The following is a 5760-nucleotide window of genomic DNA, read 5'->3' on the forward strand; positions in this document are numbered from 1 at the left end:
CAGAGAGAAGTGGGGAGAAGGAGAGAGGGAGGGAGGTAAAGATTTAGTTCTTGAGGATTTTTACAGCTGTCAGTCTCCGTCATTCCAAGTTTCGATATCGGGAGTCTCTTAGTGTCAGAGGTTTGGATCTGACAGCGGTTTGGTACCCCACCATTGTGTCTCCCGATGCGGTGATCTCCTGTCATCTGGTCGTTTGGGACTGCATACTCCCTCCTCGTGCGGGGTGGAAAGGCTGAGAATGAGTTACCCACCTGCTTGCTTTTTCCAGTTTGTTTCAACACACACCTTCAAATTACCATGTCTTCTGTGAGTTTGCTGCTGTTTAGGCAAGTAGTATATGGCTCTTTCAGATTATAGTGAGTACTTTGGGGACATCCTAACTGAAAAATTGTACATAGTCCAGGGGTTAGGTAAACTCATTGTGGGAGTGAGGGCTGACTGGCAGCTTAACTGGGACCTCAATAAAAGTGAGGTCTAGTTGGGGCTAGAACTTGGGATGCTTTGTTTTTTCTTTTTGCCAAACAGGTGTATTTATTTATTTATGGGAGTGGAGGGGAGGTTCTCACTGTATAGCCTTGGCAAGCATGGAACTCTGTAGAGCAGGCTGGTTTCAGACTCAGATCTGAGACACCACCTGTCCCTACTTGGACAGATGTCTGGGTGGCTATTGAAAGTGAAATTAGGTAAAGATCCCTGGAATGAAAACTTCATTTTCCGATTCACACTGTGCTGCAGATGGAGTGGAGCGGGAGCTGTGTATTTTAACAAACAGCAAACAACTCCTGAGGGCAGTGGAGCTCGGCAAAACTGACCCCTTATTCCACAAAACAACAGTATTGCTGGGTGGTGGCTGCGCAAGCCTTTAATCCCAGCACTGGGAGGCAGAGGCAGGTGAATCTCTGTGAGTTCCAGGTCAGGCTCCAAAGCTACAGAGAAACCCTGTCTCGGAAAAAAGGGGGGGGGTATTGTTTTTTAAAAGGTTTTTTTGTTTGGTTGGTTGGTTTTGGTCTTTTACTTCAAGGGAAGGGAAAAAATAGGTGGTAAAGTTAATAGTAGTAGGTTTCATTTTATCAAAGTGACTTACAGAACCATTTTATAGGTAACAGTCCTGGTCATTTTTCCACCTCCATAATGACCATGTCGTCTTCTGTTTGGTGTATATTATGCTACCAGTGTTCATTAAATTAAAGAACATAGCATATGTCTTTTTTTATCTTTTATTTTAACTTTCAGAGTGCTTTCATGACTCTGAAACCTTGAAAGAAGAAAAATGTTGCTTATAAAAGATGAGAACTGTCCCAGCATGGTGACACATACCTTTAATTCCAGCACTTGAGGCAGAAGCAAGTAGCGGGGTCTAGGCTAATCAGGGCTATACAGTGAGATCCTGTCTTTAAAAAAGAAGGGGGCTGGAGAGATGGCTCAGGGGTTAAGAGTACTGGCTTCCTCTTCCACACATGGCAGGCAGCTCCTCTACTGTTGCAGGGGACCTGACACCCCACACAGACATATATGCAGGCAAAACACATAAAAAATAAATCTTTATTAAAAAATAAAAAATGAGAAGGCTCAGAGTTACTGGTTCACCCAGTTTTCTTGATCTAGCATAGTAAGTGTACTTTCTGTGAACTGAAGTCACTCAGATCAGCACTTAGGCCTCCATTGTAACATAGCTGATTTATTGCTCTTAAAAAAATACTCGATTTTAAATTTTTTTAGAAATTGTATTCACTTCAGTATATGTGTTGATATACATACTACCTGTCTGATTGAGGTCAGAGGACAACTTGTGGAAATATTTCCATTCTTGTGGGTTCTGGGTTTGAACCTAGTCTTGGCACACGTACCTTTAGCCTCTGAGCTCTCTCATTGGCCCTGTTTTTGTTTTAATTTTTCCCTCTGAGATGGTGTGTGTGTACATGTGTGCAAAGAGGTCAAAAGCAGACATCTTGCCCCAAAGCTATAGAGAAACCCTGTCTCAGAACCCCCTCCCAAATAAAAAGACATCTTGTGTTTTCCATCACTCTTTGAGGTAGGGTCTCTTCCAGAGATGCTCACGTTTTCTAAATTGATTAGACAGTAAGCACTGGGACCCTTCAGTCTCTGCCTCCCTGGAGCTGGAGCTGCAGGCATGCTCTGGGACACCTGGCTTAGTATGTGAGCGATGGCATTCAAATTCCTGAACTCATGATTGTATCAGCAAGCCCTCCTAACCACCAAGGCATACCACTGAGTGTTTTGTTGTTGTTTTGTTTTTTTGAACTGGAGTCTTAAATAGCTCCAGGCCAGCCTCAGACTTTTTGTGTTGTTGCTGAAGATGACCACAAATCTTGCCCTTAACCTCCCAAATACTGGCACATTTGGTTTTGAGCTTTGTTGTTGTATTCTCTATGCCACCACCTTCCACCCCACCCCACCCCTGCACACATCTTTGCCATTACTTAAATGAAAAAGTATAGTCTCAGATGATTGGTGGTGGTGGTACACACCTTTAATTCCAGCACTTGGGAAGCAGAGGCAGGCAGATCTCAGTGAGTTTGAAGCCAGCCTGGTCAACAAAGCGGGACAGCCAGGACTGTTATACAGAGAAACCCTGTCATGAAAAATCAGAAAAGAAAAAAAGAAAAGAATGTAGGCTCTTACAAATTGATAGGATGTTACTTTTATTTGTAGTTTGATTAAAATTAAGTTTTCAGGAGTGCTGTCTTTTCAAAAAAATTGAGATGTCTGAATTCTAAAATTTAATATTTTTTTCTTAGCAAGAAAGTAGTTTAAAGAAAACTCTAGTTAAAGGGGAAATTTGGAAATTGGAGAAATTTTAGAATTTAGCGAGTAAGTACAAGAATGTGCTTAAATTTAGTGCCCCATTAAATGTGCTTCTAGATGAACCTGTTTTCCTTGTGTTTTTTGTTCTTCTAGATGTATAAGTGCCTATGAATAAGAAATGTGACTTTAAAGAAATTTGTATCTATAGACTTAAATTTTTAAGGCATCAGGAAAGTCTTATAAACTAAATGTGTAGGTATACTTATGCTTGTTATTCTGGTACTTGAGAAACAAAGCAGGAATTTGAAAAGTCCAAGGCCTGGCTGGTCTGCATAATGACTTCATTTAATACCCCCCTCACCGTACCCCCACAAGATGGTCTCCCTATGTAGTCCTGGTTAGCCTGGAACTCAGAGAGCCACGTGCCTCTGCTAGGATTAAAGGCAGGCACCATGCCCTGCCTAAGAGTGGCACATGTTCTTAACTGCTGAGCCATCTCTCTAGTCTGAGAGACAATTTTTTTTAAAATGTGAATTACAAGACAAATTTATACCGTCTGGTTTTCTACTGCTCAGTTACACCTTTTACACCCAAATGTATGCTCTTAAAATATTGAGTTTACTGTTTTCTGACAGTCTCGTGTTATAACTTAATATGTAGTCTAGGATGGCCTTGGGTTTCTGTTTCTTCTTCCTGGGGTTACAAACCTGATGCCAGGCCTAATTGTTATAGTGCTAAGGTTTGAACACAGCTTTGTGCATTCTGGGCAGGCACTCTACCATCTGAGCTGTCCCCAGCCCTGATTTTACTTTTAGATGAACAATTAATTTATGCACTAAAAAGTTCACTGATTTAAGTAAACTCTTTGCTTTTTTGTTTCCTTAAATGAGACAACATAGCTTACTGGTAGTGTGCTTGGCTAGCATGCACACTACCCCAGCATCATAGAAGGGAAACATAAAAGGTTTATTAGAGCAAAAGAATTCTGTGAAAATGCTGAGTTTTTATTTTAGCAAGAGTTTTCAGTTTCACATCAAGATCTTGGAAGATGGAGAAATCCAAACCCAAACAGAATGTCTCAGACGGATGGGCAATTGTTATAATATCTCTGGTCTTGGCCTGTCATCATGTTCTTGTCTTTTTTTCCCCCGAGGGGCGAGGGGCTGTTCTTTGACATAGGTGAAGACTGGCTTGGAAGATATCTGCAGAAGATAGGGTGTTGGGAGAAATAGAATATGTTGAAACTGTGTGAAGAAAGTCATTAGAATTAGAGTGTGAAACTCACTGTAGGAAGGAGCAGAGACAACTGAAATGTTGGACTGTGTTAACATAAAGTAGAATTAGTAGAGGAAGGTGTAGCCCTTATTATTCCCTCTCTATCTTTTTTTTTTTTAAAGATTTATTTGTTTATTAAGCATACAATGTACTTCTGGCAAGGAAGGCACCAGTCTCGTTGCAGATGGTTGTGAGCCACCATGTGGTTGCTGGGAATTGAACTCAGGACCTCTGGAAGAGCAGCCAGTACTCTTAACCCTCTGAGCCATCTCCAGCCACCCCCCCCCTCTATCTTTTATGAACCACATTGTCATAGTTACTATGGGCATTACAGGACAGACTTTATCTTTTATTTGCAGGAAATCAACTAGAGCGACAAGAAGGTTCTTGAGATATATAATGAGTGAGTGTTAAAACCATAGTGTTTAGGGGCTGGGCATGGAGGCACACACTTTTAATCCTAGCACTGGGGAGACTGAGGCAGGCAGATAACTGAGTTTGGATTCAGCCTGGTCTACATAGGGAGTTGCAACAGAGGGGCAATTTAGAGACTGTCTTGGGACCAACCAAACCAAAACAGTATTTACTTTGAAGGAAAAAAAAATGAGGTTAGCATAAATGTTAAGGGCTACTCTGAGGAGGAAGGGATAGGGTTAGACAAGGTAATTAAAGTATGTAGAACTACGTGACCTAGTCAGTAGATGGTAAAGGCAGATTTGGACTCCCTGTGAAGAACCATTTAATAAATGGAATTTTACCATGGAGATCATGAGTGGATCCTAGTTCTCTTGGGATTTTATTGACAAGATTCAAGGCTGGATAAGATTGTTTAGAATTCAGTATAACAGAATCTGCTGAGTATTGCTGTGTCTTCCTGTCACTACTATCAAAATCTGATAGGTCTTTTATTATTTTAAGGACAGGGTCTCTTATAGCCCAGGCTGTCTTGGAACTTGCTATGTAGACCAGGCTAGCTGAGGCCTGCCTCTGCACTCCCCACCACACACACCCCATGCTGGGATTAAGGGCACGTGTAACCACATCTGGCTAACAGTGTTTAAACTTTAAGAAGCTTGCTATCTCAAATGAAAAATATTTTGAGTCAGGTTTGAAGGTGTGCTCCAGATTTTCTGCACATAGGAGGCTTAGAGTAGAAAGAACACCAATTTTAGACCAAAATAGGAAGGGTTGAAAAAGCAACCTCGGGGATTAAGAGCACTTGCTGTTCTTCCAGAGGACTCTGCTGCCTAAACCATCCAAAACACCAGCACTAGGGGAGTAGACACCCAGACCTCCTGGTCTCTTCCTTGAGCACCTGCACACATGTGACATTTACTTACACAAAAATACCACTTTTGTGGCTGTAGGTTATAAACAGAGTTGTTCTTCTAAAGGTAAAAACAAAAATCTGGAAGTGTCTCTCTCTGCAGTCTGCTCTCCCCAAACTCCCAGTAGCTCTTGAACTACTTTGGTAGAATTCCAATTGAAATGTGTGTATGTTATAATCAACATTGTACAAGAATGTGGGTGCCTGGGAGATAGATTGTGAACTTAGGTGTGTTAGATAAAGTACAGTTTTCTTTATTATTTTCTATTTGCTGTTTTTCTTTTAAAATGCTGTTTATGGGGGGCTGGAGAGATGGCTCAGCGGTTAAGAGCATTGCCTGCTCTTCCAAAGGTCCTGAGTTCAATTCCCAGCAACCACATGGTGGCTCACAA

General features: G+C 41.5%; 1 protein-coding gene across 2 annotated transcripts in view; it reads left to right on the forward strand.

The window, feature by feature from the left end:
- The window catches only part of Nucks1 (nuclear casein kinase and cyclin dependent kinase substrate 1), a 29884-nt gene that overhangs the window by 1231 nt on the left and 22893 nt on the right, over window positions 1-5760 (forward strand). The window lies entirely within an intron of this gene.

The sequence above is a fragment of the Microtus ochrogaster genome, chromosome 6, assembly GCF_000317375.1.
Source record: "Microtus ochrogaster isolate Prairie Vole_2 chromosome 6, MicOch1.0, whole genome shotgun sequence".
Classification (NCBI taxonomy): Eukaryota; Metazoa; Chordata; class Mammalia; order Rodentia; family Cricetidae; genus Microtus; species Microtus ochrogaster.